Source organism: Mustela lutreola, chromosome 2 (assembly GCF_030435805.1).
Source record: "Mustela lutreola isolate mMusLut2 chromosome 2, mMusLut2.pri, whole genome shotgun sequence".
Lineage (NCBI taxonomy): Eukaryota > Metazoa > Chordata > Mammalia > Carnivora > Mustelidae > Mustela > Mustela lutreola.
The window spans coordinates 85923670-85941009 of NC_081291.1; the positions used below are offsets into that span (position 1 = coordinate 85923670).

Genomic DNA, 17340 nt, shown 5'->3' on the forward strand with positions numbered 1-17340 from the left:
TTTGAAATAAAGGTTGTGAATTTGGAAAAATGGTGACTTTGAATACTGATTCCTCTATCATCTACCTATCTAAAAGATTTATTTATTTGAGAGAGAGAGTGCACATGTCTGTGTGTGTGGGAGTGGGAAGAGGGGCAGAGGGAGAGAGTTTTCAAGCAGACTCCCCACTGAGCATAGACCTGGTTGGGAGGCTAGATCTCATGACCCATGAGATCAATATCGGAGTGGAAACCAAGAATCAGACGCTTAACCGACTGAGTCACCCAGGTGTTCCTGGTTCCACTATTTACTAGCTGAATAATTATGAGTAAATTTCTTAAATTTTATAATCTTCATTTTCTTCATCTGTCAACTGATAATGATGACAACACCTACTTCACAGAATGATTTTTTTTTTTCACAAAGAGAATATTCTGCTTTACTAGGAAGATCTTGATGGCCCATCGGCTCATAAACAGCAGCATTGAGGAAAAATACACAGAGGGACACTTTCTCGAAGAATCTTCCCTGAGAAAACTCCATCAATGTGATAACTATTTAATCACATCCTTGCAGCAAATATTGTGATGGGTTTCCTCAACCTTATTTGGCAGAAACCAGTAAAATGATGTCAGAATAACATTCCATCAAAGCAATTCTAGGGTATAATGTGGGTGCCAGTACAATGTGTTCCAGTTTTACATCTCTCTGTTTAATCCATGACTAGACTTTCAGAAGCTTATATAATACATCTTAGATACTCCTCACTGATAAATAACTAGAAACCAATTGCTTATAAAGCTTAAAATAGTAGCCCACGTGGGAGGAGGCCACCTTTCCCTTGAGAAAATGCTGGCGTGAGGAAAAGAAGAAGAAGAAAAAGAAGAGGAAAAAGAAGAAACCACTCCACATGTGTAGACAGAAGTGTGTGCTTGATTAAGTAGTCATTGACAGCAGTTCCTATCACCTGGGCAAGTGATCATTTTTCTTGTATTGAAACCTTTTACTTTCAAAGTGAACGGTAGAACCTGGAATATATGTATTGTTCTGAGTTGTTACTGTCTTTTAAGAATGAGCTGTCTTACCTGGTAGGAGAGGAATAGCCCTAGAGAAAAAGAGATGGGAATTAGTAGATTTTCCTGGGGTGTTGTGTGGGAGGAGCTACCAGCTGGATGCTCTTCTGTGCTTCCAAGCTCCAGCCCTAGCTTAAACAGTCCTGACCAGAGAGGCCTGACAAAGAGCTCTGCACCGTTTTTGGTTCTCCTTCCCATAACAAATAGCTTTGATAGACCACAACTTAGAGCAAGCCTACAGGAAGAGAGAAGGGGCAAGTTCCCATTGTAACAGACTCATTCTCCCCAGAGTTGACTTGGACAAGAAAAAGAGACTTTTAGGCTGATTCTCTGCATTTTAAACAACACTTACTAAGTGTTTGTTAATTATAATGTACAGGCCGATTGGGAGATTAAAAAAAATAGGATCCTTCCCTTAATACCAGGCAAAATACGAGAGGGAAGGTACATGGAATCATAAAATCATGGAGTTAGAAATGTCATGTTTGAAGAGATATATACCTATGTTATTTTAGTAGGCTCTCTGGCATCTAGTCCATGCCCTAGGTTAACTGTTGTTGTTTTGACTACAACTCTCCCACTTTGGGTTAGGTGCCTGAATCATCTGGGGTGCTTACAACAATTCAAGTTCCACGGCTCCTCCTCAGCCTTACTAAGTCAGAATTTCAGAAGTGGGTCCCAAGAAGCTATATAATGAAGAAGATCCCAGGTTATTCTGATGCTGCCGCCAGCCACTAAGCCATGGAATGGAATTCCACAACCACTGGTAGACTCCTCTGCCCTTATAGAAGACAGTCAATGGAGGCTTGGAGAAGTTAAGCTATGTCCCTGTCTCTTCTTACTTAATTGACCTTTTCATTTATCTAGGTTGTCCACATAAGCTACCTCAGATCCTTTATCTCCAAGAATACTCTTTAAGAAATGAATAAAGGGGCTCCTGGGTGGCTCCATCAGTTAAGTGGCTGCCTTTAGCTCAGGTCCTGGGATCAAGCCCCTTTGGGCTCCCTGCTCAGTGGAGAACCTTCTTCTCCCTCTCCTCTGGCTGTCACTCTGCCTACTTGATCCCTCTCTCTCGGACAAATAAATAAATCTTGAAAGAAAGAAAGAAAAGAAAGAAAGGAAGGAAGGAAGGAAGGAAGAAAGGAAATAAATAAATAAATGAGTAGAAATTACTCGCCTAAGGTGATATTAGCCAGTTGATGACAGACTTGAGAATAAATCCTCCTTTTTCTCCACTGCCAGTTAATGTTTCCTCTGTTGAACCCACAGCTTTCCTCAGTTAAGTCTTCTTAACTTCTTCAAACAGCTGTGTTGTTGCTTTTGAGCACTTCAACTGGATCCTATCCCACAATGCCATGTCTCTTAAAACCCATGGTGTCAAAGTGAAGACTTTCTGCCACAGCCTTTACTCAACCCCAGCCTCAGTGTTTCTTTCTTTCTTTCTTTCTTTCTTTTTTTTTTTTTTTTGAAGATTTTATTTATTTATTTGACAGACAGAGATCACAAGTAGGCAGAGAGGCAGGCAGAGAGAGAGGAGAAAGCAGCTCCCTGCGGAGCAGAGAGCCTGATGTGGGGCTCGATTCCAGGACCCTGGGATCATGACCTGAGCCGAAGGCAGAAGCTTTAACCCACTGAGCCACCCAGGCGCCCCACCCCACCCCAGCCTCAGTGTTTCTAAATGCATTGCCACCTTACATGCTTTTTCAGACTTCTGGAAAGTAGCAGGCATCTATGCAGCAAGCCTTTGTCCACAGTGTCAAGGGTGAGTGAGGAAAAAAAGAATTGGTGGGAGAAGTAAAGTCTTTCAGGGCATTGCTCAATTTTGTCATGCAAATTGCAATCTGTCATGCAAATTGCCTTGCAAATTACAAGGAAATTATGAATATACCCCTTCTTTGTTTTAGAATATATTTGCAAAGGAAACACTTGACATGTTGGTTTGCTCTGCTTGTTGTATGCACAACAAAATTTAAATAAGCTCTTTGGATCAGATTATTTTTGTGGTATAAATCAAAATCTACCGATATTGTTGCATGATTCAAAAGCAGTTAAATGACCAGCAGACCTCTTTCCATGTAATGATACTTTAATAGAAAAGTTCCTTCTGCTCCAGAACAGTAAATATTTCATCACTGATGCTTTGCCCCAGCAGCACACATTTTGATGTATCGTTTCATGGGAAAAGCATGTCTGCCCTTTAGTACTGTGTATCGCCTAAGGCAGCTGCTTTTAACTTTTTTTGTATGTTTATTTTCTTTTGTATCTATGCTGTTGTTTGTGCAGTTTAGAAGCCCCAATAAACAAAGTGTATAATTTCAGTAATTGGAATTGCGTTGGATTGTGAGAAAAAGACACTTGATCTATCACCTGATTTCTCACAGCACCTTTGTCTTCCAAACTTTCAGCTTCCCTCATAAAATACGGCACACTAATTAAAGGGTAATTCTTTAAAAGGTTCAGGACCCAGTATAAACTGCATAAACCACAACATGTGGAGGACCTAAGCATATGGAGCCTGGGCTTAGCTTTCTCACTAACTGTCCCATAGCAGAGTATTTCCTAGACTTGGCTATCACAAACCAGAAATAATTCTCTCTCTCTCTCTCCCCCTCCCTCTCTCTCTCTCTCACACACACACACACACACACACACACACACACACACACATCTTTATGAGCTAACAAACAAAATTATTTAATTTTGACAAGTAGGGAAGGGCATAAAAATGAACAAACTAGCATTTATATGGATGGCATTTTATTTAAAATAGACATTTTAAAACCAAATGACATAACTTCGGCTGGAGGAGAGAAAGATAATTCTATAATTGTGGTCATCTAGTTTTATGAAAAAAAAAGTAAAGAAAACTTCTCTAATTGTCCCAATTTTAAAATTTTATTTTATGGTATAACACAAAAACCCATCATTGATAAGCATCATATCCCTAGTCAACATGTGCTTTTTCTTCCTAAACCCCTCAACACCAAGTCTTTTAAACAGGCAGATCTGGGCCAAATCTATGTGCACTGAAGCATATAAAGAGCCCACTGGTCTTGACCGCTATTTCTGAGATCACTGCCCAGTCACAAATTCTAATGTACTTGTTTCCCTCTCTTTCTTCCTGGTTTTCTCTCCCCATTCTGCCTCCAAATACTGTTTGTCGTAGGTTTTCTTATATTGGTACCCAACTGGACTCACTTTTCAGGTTCCATCTTGACAGTTCCCATCAGTTTCAGGCACCTCAGGCAAAGGTGGGTGGCATTTTCTTTACCTATCTCGGCTTCTTTCAGGGGACGGAGTATATGCAGTGGCCAATGTTGCCACAAGGTGGTGATAGCCATAAACTTCTCAGTGCTTTCTCCTGCCTAGCCACTGGGGATCTCTACCTCAAATCAGACAGGAACATCCCACAGGAGAGAAAGGGAATGCCACAAATCAGAAACAGATCTGACCTCAAGAGATGGCATTTCATCCACTCTAATAAATAAGCGAATTTATTGCTTTAGTTCGATGACCATCACTTTCCCGATCTGTTTATTTGTATACATCGTACTGGGCTTTTTGTGAAGATTGTGACAACATATCTGGCATAGTTCCTGGCACAGAGGTGACATTTAGACCACGTTAATTTCCTTTCTACTTTCTCACCCTGTGACATTTTCACCCAAAGGACACATACGAAGGGCTTTTGGATGGGTTTGCCTCCTTGTCTGTGTGTCTCTGAAATATCTTGGACCAATGAGTTCAAAATCTAGAAGCTATAAATCATAGGGCATAGAGCAGGAGCCCTTAACTAGGCAGACCTGGGTTGAGTGCTAGGTATGTGACCTTGGGCATTGTGTTTAATTTGCCTCAACTCCAGCTTCCTCATCTATAAAATGAGAATTATATCATTTGTCTCATAGGACAACCCTGAAAATTCAATGGAGATAAAATGTGGAAAGTACCCTTTAATAGTATGATTTAAATAAAATGGTAACTTTAAGAAATCTGAAAGGAGAGAAGACTTGAATGAGCCTCAGCTTTCTTTGATTACCACAGAAGGGCTTGCTGTCCATTAGAACTTTCTGTGATGATGAACATGGTCTGTTTCCATCTAGTGTGGTAGCCACTCAGCAGGTATGACTGTAGAACACAGGAAATATGACCAGTGAGACCAAGGAATTGAATTATTAGTTTTAATTAATTTAAGCTTAAGTAGTCCCCAGTGTCCATAGTATTGACAGCATAGGAAGAGAAATTGTATGACTTTTCTGTGTCTCAATCACTCAACCTTAAAAATGAATAAGACTAAGTTCTTAACACATTGCTATTTTCCAAGAGCTAAATTTTTTTTTTAAGATTTTTATTTATTTATTTGGCAGACAGAGATCACAAGTAGGCAGAGAGGCAGGCAGAGAGAGAGAGGAGGAAGCAGGCTTCCTGCTGAGCAGAGAGCCCGATGCGGGGCTCGATCCCAGGACCCTGAGATTATGACCTGAGCTGAAGGCAGAGGCCTAACCGGCAGAGGCCTAACCCACTGAGCCTCCCAGGCACTCCCGAAGAGCTAAATTCAAGGCTGAAGTTAAGACTCTTTCTCCTTATGTAGTCAAGTAACATTGTTCTCCTGATTTGTTCAAAATTAGTGGATATGTGTGTGTGTGTGTGTGTGTGTATCTAGAGCTACCAGTGAAGGTAAGAGCAAAATATTATTAAGTATTATTGTTTAAGAGGACTAGAGTCAGAATATGATTCAGTGGATAATTTTGTTTCCAAAGTCCCAAAGCTTCACTTCATTTGAGTGTGTCCTAAAGAATTCTCAGGTAGGCTGTCCATCCTGGTTGTTCCTCCTTTGGATCATTTCATAGTCTATCAACAGAAAGGGCAAAAGCATCTAAAATGCCTGCATCCACAACAACAGGAACTTTAGGAAGACTTAGAAAGTCCTTTGCCCTGAATTTGGGATCATTAAGAAATGTTTTCTTTGCTTCTTATTTATAAAGCTAATTAGATTTTATCTTTACTATTTCATTTGATTATTGAGGTCCAGCATCAAAATATTTTAAGTATGTTCTAAAAATCAATTCTGTTCTGTCACGTTACATTACAGTTTTAATTCATTATTCCTTAAAACTGGTTTCAAGAGAACACTGAACAGACAGGCAAGAGGTAGATTAATTAAGAAGTATTAATTTATTAATGAAGAATTATTATTCAGAATAGATTAAGAAAATACTCATGAGTGAACGGATGCTTACAAAATCTAATTTTCGTTGAATTGTAATCTCTCTTTCAAAGCCTGTTTGAGGGTGGAGATTGGGTAGGTTTGTCAGGTCACTATAAGGAGAAGGAAATTTTTACCTCTACTCTTTAAAAGATTCAAACTTGGCTTCCACTAGGAAATAGGAAAACAGTCTGGACATTACAGTGTGACTTGAGTTGAAATAAAATGTTCTTCCCCACTTAACAGGATTCAAATTGCAATTGGCCCAAGGTTTTCCTGGAATATTCAGCAGTAAACCTGCATGATGCCTGAGTTGGGTCTTCTGAGGCTGGGGAGTGATGGTTTCCTTCCTGAGTTCTGGGTAGGGACTCAAGATTTCTCTGTGCATTTGTTGAACCAGCATTTTCCCAGCTGTCTGGACTTCCACCAATCTAATTCTTCTTTTTCTTTTTTTTTAAACTTAATTTTATTTTTTTTCAGTGTTCCAAAATTCATTGTTTATGCACAACACCCAGTGCTCCATGCAATACATGCCCTTGCCAGTAGTCATTATAAGGTCTCAAAGTATGATTATTTCCCAGATTTCTGTTATTTTAAAATAAATCCTTTCCAATTCAGGTAATGTATCATTTTCATCTTTTATATGTTATCTGTCTAACTGGAAATAGGATTATTATTTTTATCATAGCACTTTTTGAAAAGAAAAAAAGAATTACTTCCATTAATGCCAGTTTTTAACATCAGGCTGATTTTGTATGTCACCCAGGGAAGCTGATAGATGACAGAGTAATCCTCCGTGCAGGGGAAAGCTGGGCTCCATTCTAAGGTTTGTGGCCAACTTAGGGAGCTCCAAAGGCCAACCAAACTGTACTTTCTTAAAACTGCATTATAACAGCAGTAAAAAGTACTTTTAGGAATAGAGGTACCTTCTGAAATAACACTTTTGGTTTTCATAAAACAAATAATGTTGATTGGTTGCATGTGAAGTAGGAGTAAGAAGCTTATCTGAATACTTTTAATATTTTTCTCTATTTTGTTCCATGTTTGTTAGGTACATGATTCAGTCCCTTTATGTTTCTGAAACAAACAGACAAACAAATGAACAAACCACTTGCAGACACTTTAGGGCCATGCCTCCCCTTTCTCAATACACCCTAATGATTTTAATACATCTCAGCTTTTCACGTCAAACCCATTGACATGCGTCATTCAAGACTAATCTTTGTCAATATTTTATTGCTTTACATTTGTGAGAAAAAGAACATGCAGCTCAGGTAGATTGGAAACAGTGGATGGGGAGAATAGTTTAAAATCAGGCACGTCTGGGTGGCTCAGTGGGTTAAAGCCTCTGTCAAATAAATAAACAAAATCTTTTAAAATCAGCATCATGAGGCCAAGCCTTATTAAAAGAGATAAAACAAAACTGCTGTAGCATGTGCAATTATATAATATACCGTAGTGATGTAAGGATCATATGGAAATTTACTTTTTGCTGACATTTGTAATTAACATGCAATAAATGTATCACCAAGGCAAAACATTATTATATGGCCTATGATAAACTAACAAGAACTTGTATTTATTAATCACGTTCTAGGTTCGAGGTGCTGTTATATAATGTCTTGACCCACACCATTCATTGGGATCCTTACAGCAACATACTATAGTGGGAGTTGTGTTGTCTTTATAAAGAGCTGAAATAAACAAGAGCCAGATCATGCAGCCAGGACAGACCAGAGCTCTCCTATGAAGGAAGGCGGTATAAAATCTGAGCTCTTCTTTTCAAACATGAGTTTTTACTGCCTCTAACTAGTAAAAAAATGGTAGTTCCTCTAGTTGAGAACATTCTATCACCACTTTGTTTCAGTGACAAATTAGAAAAGGCTAATAAACATTTTCATTTTCATTGGGGGCAGGATTTTTAAATTATTATTTCCCTTTATCATTATATTTTGCTTGGAACATCCAGAGAAATCATTTTGAAGGAACACATGAATTTTTTTAAAGACGTGGGTCTTCGTTACAATGAGCCTTGGCTGTACAAGTATTATGGCTGTCATCAAATAAAGTGAGAATTAAGCAAAATGCAACATATATTTTACATTAAAAAGCAAAATAATTATGTCCAAGAGAAATTAAAAATAAGGCCTCTTGAGCTACATAGATGGACTGAATAGGAGACATAATTTATTTGTATAGATATGTAGACCGTATATCTGTATCTATTTATGTGTTTTTCATCCCATAAAAATAAAGAAAAAAAAACGGGTGTGCAACAGAATTGCCTCTAGCATGTATAAAGTCTGAACAAAGACTCTTCGGTGTGGCTCCTGTCCATAAAACCAGTGGACTACAAAATGCATTACAATATCCATGGGCCTAGGAGGCATAGTGATTTATTGAAGAAAAATTAAAGTAATGGGTAGAGAAGAGCTACTGATGTATTTATTTATTGTCCAGTCAGTGCCCCTTAAGACTCTTTGTCAGGCCCAGATACCATCTCTTCCTATTCATTATCGTCCAATGCACATTCCTTGTGGACTTCATCTCTTGATACTGTAAGAAGGAGGTAACGAACAGCATTATGATTATGGTGTCAGAGTTCTTCACAGCTGGCTTATATTGAAGCAGAATAGATCTTCTTGCTTCTTATTTTCCCTAACACCATTAACTTAAGGGTTGTTACATTATTACATCTGATGAGCTGCCTTATCTTTTATGTTCCAGGGGAAGACTGGCTCCCGGTGACCCTCGCAAAGGTTGTTACTGTGGTTTCCCCTTGATGATGAACAGGAAATGCAAATTGTCCTGGGCATGCCAGAAAGTGTGAAGGATGATTCTTTGTTGGTGACTCTAAGTTTACTGTTTGAAATTTTCTAGCGGAAGTGTAGAATATCTTACAATATGTTTCAAACGATTCAGGATGTAATCTTTGGCTTCCTACGATGTGATCTCTGTCAGTGGGGACCACACCCTTGCCAGCCATAGGAGGCCACCAGCCAGGAGAGTCTTGGCCTGCAGGAAGAGTGACAAGAGCAGTTCCATTCTAGCCAAAAGTGTCCACCGTCATCAGGCTCAGCCTAAGATCACGGAGACAGGGAGAGGTGGGAGACATTAGTAGGAGGTAAGGGAGGACACTGACTGGCAGGGTATATTGGCATTGAGGAGGAACACGTAGGAAGCTGATAGAGACTAAACTGGGAAGTAGGTGCCCTTCCTGGGTGTTGGCAGTGAGGTTGCACATAGCCAATGTTGTTGCTCATTCCTCATGTCTCCCGATCCTGGGGACATGGATAGTCAGAACCACACAGGGCCCACATGGGCAACTCCTGCAGGGTGCATGGTGGACAGTGGTAGCTCAGAACCCCAAACATGGCCTATGCCATGTGACTAGTCACCCCAAATCAGATATCAGCACCAGAGATGGCCTGATCTCATGTGGAAGAAACAGTACACAGAGCAGCAGAAGTGACACAACCCATCCTCTTAGAACTGCATGGTACAGTGACCACCTCAAAGGCAAGAGTCACTGAGCAATACGGGCATCTGTGCCCCATTCAGGACGCCTCAGGGGCTGACTCTGACAACTCCTGCAGGCCCAGGCAGCCATGCAGTTCTTGGAAAATTTCCAGGAAGGTGATCCAAATTACAGGGTCAGGCAGCTGCCTCCCTTCCCAAATCTAAGGCATGTTTTGACTTCTGGCCTCTGCTTTGGAGATTCTGATGGGCACGGCCTGAACTGAAGATGCATCTTTATTGATAGCTATATATCACACAGATCACTGATTTACATTTATGAACACTGTGCTATCTATAAAAATCGCATGGAGCCTTTAACATCTTAATACCTTCTTAGTAGGAAGGAAGATCGTGTTTTATCCATCCTTTTGATGGATGAAAAATCTAAATTCCAGGATTTTTTTTCCTTATAAGTGACAAAGCTACAATGTCACCCTTGATCTTTTCACTGAAAATTTAGGACTCCCTTTATTCTATCACTTGACTTTTTAAAAATTTACCTTTCTTCTGATTTGTGAGGTTCAATATGAATCTAACTGAAAAAAGGCAAGTCCTATACATCTAGAAAGTTTACAAAGGATGTCTTCAGACTGATAACTTAAATCGAGGCAGAATTGTGATATTATCTTAGCCTTATTTTTTTTTAAAAGCATTATTTTTTAATCCCTGTCTCCTCAATCACCTTTCTCCTATTGAAACAGATTTTTCTTTTACCTATGATAAGACCCAAGGGGGAGTTTATTGCATCAGAGTCTCATTTTGTGAATAGCAAAAAATAAGTGGAAATTCTCAGTGCCCCCTATAAAAGAAACTGTACCCTTTATTAGCAAATTTTCTTCTTGGCTGTAAGGCAGCAAAGCACACATTCCTGGCTAAGAAAATAAAAGCAACACAAAAATTTGAAAGACTTAAAATCCAGAAGAGCAATAAATTTCCCAAACAAAACACACACACACACACAGTGGTAAAGGGTTGGAAAGGACACTTCAAGTTAATTCAAGAAGAGAGGACATAAAATTAGTAATCAAACTGGGAGCTTTTTGTGATGAGAGCAGCAAATGTGCTTGAGTATCTCTGAAGATAAACACACCACATTCATTTGTCCTCGGTAGCTAATTTCACTCTCCCGAGTTACAGCTGGCATGCCTCTGCTCTTGCCTGATTAGCTGAAGTCCACATTTCCCGCTGAAAGGTTGTCCTTAGTGGCGATCATTTGCCGCTGCCTAAAACAAACAGCTTTACACATGCACACACACGCTCCCCTGCACGCGTGTGCACATGCACACACACACATACACATGCACACACACATTTTTTTTAACTGATGCCACAGTGAATTGGCAGTTTCTTGCTCACTGCAATGTGAACACCGTCTGCATTTTCCTCCCTAGTAGCCACTGCTAGGGTCTGCCTTTAATGACTCCACTTAAGCTTTACCACAGCTGCTACTAAGGTACGTTTTACTTTTTCCCCATCACAAACTATTTTTTACAGAAGAATGTTAATTAGTAACTGATAGATATAAAGATTGCCAGCGACAGCCCATTAATTCCATTTACTTTAATAGGACTTAGAACTTAGCTTGCAGTACAGCTGTATTCAGACTGGATTATAAATGTAATTTTTTGCATCATTAACTTCCCTGATTAATCTTCGACAGCAAATGCATAATTATCAGGGGAAAAAGCCACCCAGTATTTGCAGCAAAGAGTCCAGCTCTCAAAGTTGTGCTTTTGCAGGCCCCTCATTAACATCACAGCAAGTAGCACAGGATTTTGTAAGGGGATGATTGCTTTCCATTGCTTAAGGTTAACCTATGCCAGGTACTTGGTACTTCTGAAAATAAATTCTGTATGTGCGGTACTCTGGGTGTGTGTGTGTGTGTGTGTGCGTGCGTGCACACACACGCCCATGTGCACAGCACCCATACATACACACAGTCACACTGCCTTGCTTCCCTACTGTGTCTGCTTTGTGATAAGTTCCCTGACAAACATTTGCAAACTAGTGTCACACCATTAATAAACTGCATATGCAGCTTTCCACCTGTGGATCTGGGAGTCCCTTGCCAGTCCTGCGTCTTGAGCTCTTTATGGAAAACTGCCTCCTACTGTGACACTTCAGGGGTGACATGTAGTGGGGTAGGCTTCGGATCACAGCCACCCATGTTCCCGTTGCGTGTATGGCTCTGATTCGGCATACTGGGCAAAACCAAAACACGGAATCAGACAGGAGGAGGGCGTTCAAAGAAGGAAACCAGCAGACTGAGACTAAAATACTTTGCTTGTCATTCTGAGCTACTTGGTGCTAAAAGGACAGGCTTAGATGCTGAAAGAAGGCGGCCCTGGCAGAGGGACAGCCCGAATCTGAGGTGGTGAAGCTGTAGGCAATGGCTGCTTTGAAGAAGCCTAATTACTGGCTCGTTAGTATAAAACGGCACTTTCTTAGCATGAAGCTTCTGGCTGAGGAAGATTGACAACATCTCAACCCAATCACGTGTTTATTCACCACCAAAAAGAGCCTCCAAGAAGGAAATGGGGAGCTGAGGAGGGAGGGACGGAGGCAGAGGTTCTTAAAAAATTGGTAAAATGAAGGCTCTTCTCTAATGAGTTATAGTGTTCATGTGAATAATAATCAGTTCCCTTTTAGCTGTTGTTTCTCTGTTTTGAACACAAGCGGTGGGAGACTTGGGGCCTAGATCCTTTGGGGCCCCAGTTTCAAAGGTAAAGTAGCCAGAGATCTCTGCTTTTGTTCTCAAATTTCCCCAGACTGTATTTCTGATGTACTGATCATCGCTTTCTAAAATAACTTTCCCTTACTGTGAAATGTGCGCTGATCTTTATTTAGTAGGCTCTCGAATACTTAGAGTGATAATTCTGATCAATTTTCAGTCAGCTGATACATACCTTTGCCTTATCTTTGTTAATATGCCTGATCGGTACCCAGAACAGGTTGTGGTCTCCATACACATGAACTGGTCCCCTCCCCTCATGCTTTCTCAGGTAGAACAGGGCAGTGGGGGGCCGGATTTGGGGGTGGGGATACAATTACTAGGGATTATAATTGCTAACGCTCCTGTCTTCTCCTGATCAGTGGGTTCCCAGAATCTCCTTATCAGATTCAGAATATCACAGGTTCTTTCTCATGATAACTCCCTCAGTAAATCTTGGCCAAGACCATTAAAGCAGCTACAGGTTTTGCAACCTTACTGCCAGTCCCCAGAGAAACAGAGGCTTCAGGGAATTTTTAATGGAGTCGAGTCTCTCTCTTTTACAGCATTGCAGGTGTTAAGCAGGAGAATAACGTGATCATCAGGTTTGTTTTTATCACTGTTGTTTTGGCTGGATAGTGGAGTATGAATTTAGAAAGGAAAAGCTACAGGCATGCCAGCTTAGATCTTAATATATGTGTACTTATACATATTTGCATATATAATCACACATACACCCACATAAAGGTTAAGTCCAGAAGAAGATGGTCTGAAATTTCATGTTTTCTCAAGCATCATTTTATATTTGGTAGACCCATGTTCCTTTATGGATGGATGCCTTCCTTGTTTAAGCTTACTGTCCCTGTTCCCAATTTATACTGAAAAAAACAAACACAAGAAAACAAGAACCAAAGTATATTGATTTCTATGAGGTGATTTTATATTTGTTGCTCATTCACTTTGCAGTCATTGGGATATAAAGATGATTCAGAGACCACTCTTCGTCTTACCTAATTCACCCTGAACGGGGTACTGTATTGGTTGGTGGGGTTGCTATAACAAATTACCACATAATGGGTGTCTTAAAAGAATAGACATTTATCCTCTCATATTTCTGGAGGCTGGTACTCCAGAATCAAATGTCGGCAGGGTTGTTTCCCTCTGAAGGCTCTAGAGAAGGATCCTTCCTGGTTTCTGCTGGCTCCTGGCAATCCTTGGTCTCCTTTGGTTTACCGCTGTTTCATTCCACTCTCCTCCGTGTGTCCCCATGTGAAAGCTCCCTTTGGCTCTATTTTATATGTACACTTACATAAGCTGCTTCTAATTTGTTTTTTGGGAAAATTGGTTATATGTAAAGTGTAGAGAAATATGTGGTTTGCAAGTTTAACTATGCCCTGTTTTGTAGAGGCCTTTTTAGGAATGAAAATGTGTTTTGCTGTGACTAGTTACACAGCATTTAGGGCCCACCAGGGAAATCTTACCTCACAATCCTTTACTTCCTTACATTACAAAGATCCCATTTCCCCCGAAAAAGGCAACCTTAATTCTCTTAGGATATAAACTAGTATTCACATGTGGCAGGGGTTCTGGGGATTAGATATGGATGTATCTTTTGGGAGACCACCATTCATTCAACTAACTACAGAGGCAAAAAGAAATCATTGTCCTGGGAATCCAGGCTTCTGTTCACAATAAGTGATGTGCCCTTTGGTAATTCAGAATTAAAATTCCACACATGGAGAACAGTAGGTGACTTTTAGGATGTGTATAGCACAAAAAGCTTATTGGAGACCTTCCTGGCAGCATATGACTTCTGAAAGGTGCAGGAGGGAGAGAAAGCCAGTTGCCTGGTTGCTTGTCCAAGTTCTTCTCCTTACAGCATGTTAGCTGTCTCAAAAAGTTTTGCCAAGGATACCAGACCTAAGTTCCTTGTAGGAGAGATTGATATAAATCAGAGTACATTAGTGATAGGAAAGACCTTAGCAGTATAACAGGGTGGCTAAGAGCAGTTATTCCCGGTTTGGATTTGCTTCACACTCACTTGCTGTTTTGCTCTTGGGCAAGGTTCTTCACCTCTCCATGCCTTAAGTTTCTATGTCTGTTCAGCAAAGATTCTCAAAGTACCTTCCTTTGGGGTTGTTCTGAGGGAGAAGTGAGCTAACACATGTAAAGCACAGAGAAGTACCTGGGCCGTGAAAACACAGTAACATTAACTATGTAGCAAGTACCTTGTCCGAATAATTCACTTTACAGATGCACACTGGAAGTCTGAAGAGTTGTGACTTGTTTAAGGACACATAGCTATTGAATAACAGAGCTAGATTCAAACCCTGCTCTCTGAAACCCAGTCCAGTTCTCTGTACCCAGCATTATTATACCCCAAGTTCTTGCCAAAAAACTCTCATGAAGTACTTAGCTTATTCTGAGAACATGAAAGTTGAGACCCCTTGCTCTCAACTCTATTAAATGGAGATAAAAATTTGGTATCCTTAATGGCTCGAATTCTCTATTACTCAAATCTTTAAGGCTTATAAATGTAGAAATTATTGATGGAACAGGTTTCAAGGACAGAGAGGAGATTGCTGAAATTCATGCTTTTGCAGAGAAGGAAAATATCAGGTTTGTATTTTCAAAATAGGGGTGAAATCAATGTGTTCTAGTGATTTAGTCACACGGTACCTTCTGATTTTGTTGAGGCCTTTCAAAAAATAATCAGTGAGCAGGAATTAATAATTTGGCTACTTGATGCAATAAAGAACTCTATTGCAGAATCGGAGGTGATGATAATGGGTATATTCCTTTTATAACACAATGGGATTCCAGCTTCAAAGTAACCACTGTTAGTAAATTGTACAAGCCTACAAATATCACAGAAAGTATTTTGTGCTATGCATTTAGACACCAGATACTGCAGGGAGCACGGTGTGCACACCCGCACATATGTTGTTCCAGAGCTGTTCACCATTGTTTGGAGACATTTGAACAAATCTCTTTTCAAGTGTAATAAGCAATTAAGAAATAAGCAGGAGAATATGAGTTGTTTTTAATTTTTTTAAATGGTGAAACTAGTTGGATTGAACAGCTAGAGAAGTATTTGCGACTTGCAGACGTTAAATGTGCCCTCTTTGATAGAGGTCATTTTAGGAATGAAAGTGTGTTTTGCTTCAACTACTTATTTAGCATAATAGAAGTTCCCCAGCCTCCTTCAAAAACTCTCCTGCAAGGAAATTGATTTTCTGATGGAAGGTACTGAAGGGTATCTTTAGCATCAGTGGAGAAGCAACTAATTTAGCACTATCAGTGAGTCAGATGTCTGTATATTCCCAACAGTAAACAAGAATTAAGCCATTCCTTACCCTGTTTCTATTACCCAGATTCCTTTGCAAGGAAATAGCGTGAGTTGTGGCCACCATGAATTCTTAAATAACCTGACAATATGTACCCTCACCCCTTCATTTTACTGTTATTTTTATCACATTGTGCACATTATATGATTACTATCAGACACCCTTTTCTTTTTTGAAGTCTTTTATTTTATTCATTATTCATTTTTTTTTTTTTTATATTATGAGGGAAGGTAGTCTTAAGGTGATTTTGTTTTTAAAATTCTAATAGATTTCAGCTTGTTTAAAGAGAACAACTTGATGCTTGATTACAGTTTTTCTTTTCCTGTTTTCTATGCATTAATTCTATTCCTTAATTTTTTCTGTTCATTAATTCTGATTAGCCTTTCAGAAAGTTATCTTTTCCTGTCCTACGTAAATAAAACTGTGCAGATTCCTGAAGCCTTGTTTAGCTTGTTATGCCTTTTCCCCTCTTTCACTGAATAATGAGGTCTTTTCAAATTGATCCGTTTTTTTAAATTACTCTCCAACACCTACATAGTCACACACACAACTGAAAAAACAAAAACAAAAACAAAACACAAAAACTGTAGCCTTTTAATGTTGAAAAAAAAAAAAAAAGTCAAGGACATGGCTAGAGGGCAATATTAATAATACTGGGAGATGAGAAGAAGAAACAAAGTGAAATAAAATTATATTTGTTGGATTCCTGCTATGTGAAACTAATTGTTTCATTTGAATAAGGAGCCTACAGATTTAGATACAGTGCTGTGGCAAGGATGCATGCCTGTCCACCAAAAATGTGTTCCAACCTTCCATTGTGTGAGCTTTCGTGGCGAGAGGGATGGCCAGGTACTAAATTTCCCAGCTCTCTTTGTGAACACAGCCATTTGTCCAAGTTCAGTGAAAGGAATGGGACTGCAAGTGATAGTTTCTTACCTCAGGCCTGTCTGCAGTAAAAAGCACCCATTGATATTTTTCTCCATAGTCCTTTCTGCATCTGTGTGACCAGAATCAAGAGAACCCCCGGGATGATGGTTTTGGATTGAATTGTACCCCTCACACCTCAAAATGTACGCCTCAGTACCTCTGTATTTGGAAAGAGGCCTTTAAAGAAGTAATTAAGTTAACAGGAGACCATGAGGGTGTGCCCTCATCCAGTCTGACTGGTGTCCTTGTAAGAAGAGAACTTTAGGACACACAGGCAAAGAGACACACACATACAAAGGAGAGGCCATGTGAGGACACAGCAGGAAGGTGGCCACCTGAAAGTCAAAGACAGGAGACTCAGGAGAAACCAAAACTGTCAAGACTTTGATCTTGGACTTGTAGCCTCCAGAATTTTGAGAAATCAAATTTCTGTCATTTAAGCCACCCCCCCCCCAAAAAAAAAATGGTTTTCTTTTGGTTTTCTGTTTGTTTGTTTTATGGCTGTTGTAGCAAACTCGTACAGGGACTTGGAAACCACATGTTAAAGCTGGTAGAACCTTTGTGTCCAGGGTCCCTGAGTGA

The 17340-nt window shown here is 39.8% G+C and overlaps 1 protein-coding gene across 2 annotated transcripts in view; it reads left to right on the forward strand.

Moving 5' to 3' along the window:
• The window catches only part of ZNF385D (zinc finger protein 385D), a 936273-nt gene that overhangs the window by 743347 nt on the left and 175586 nt on the right, over positions 1 to 17340 (forward strand). The gene's annotated exons all lie outside the window — the stretch shown is intronic.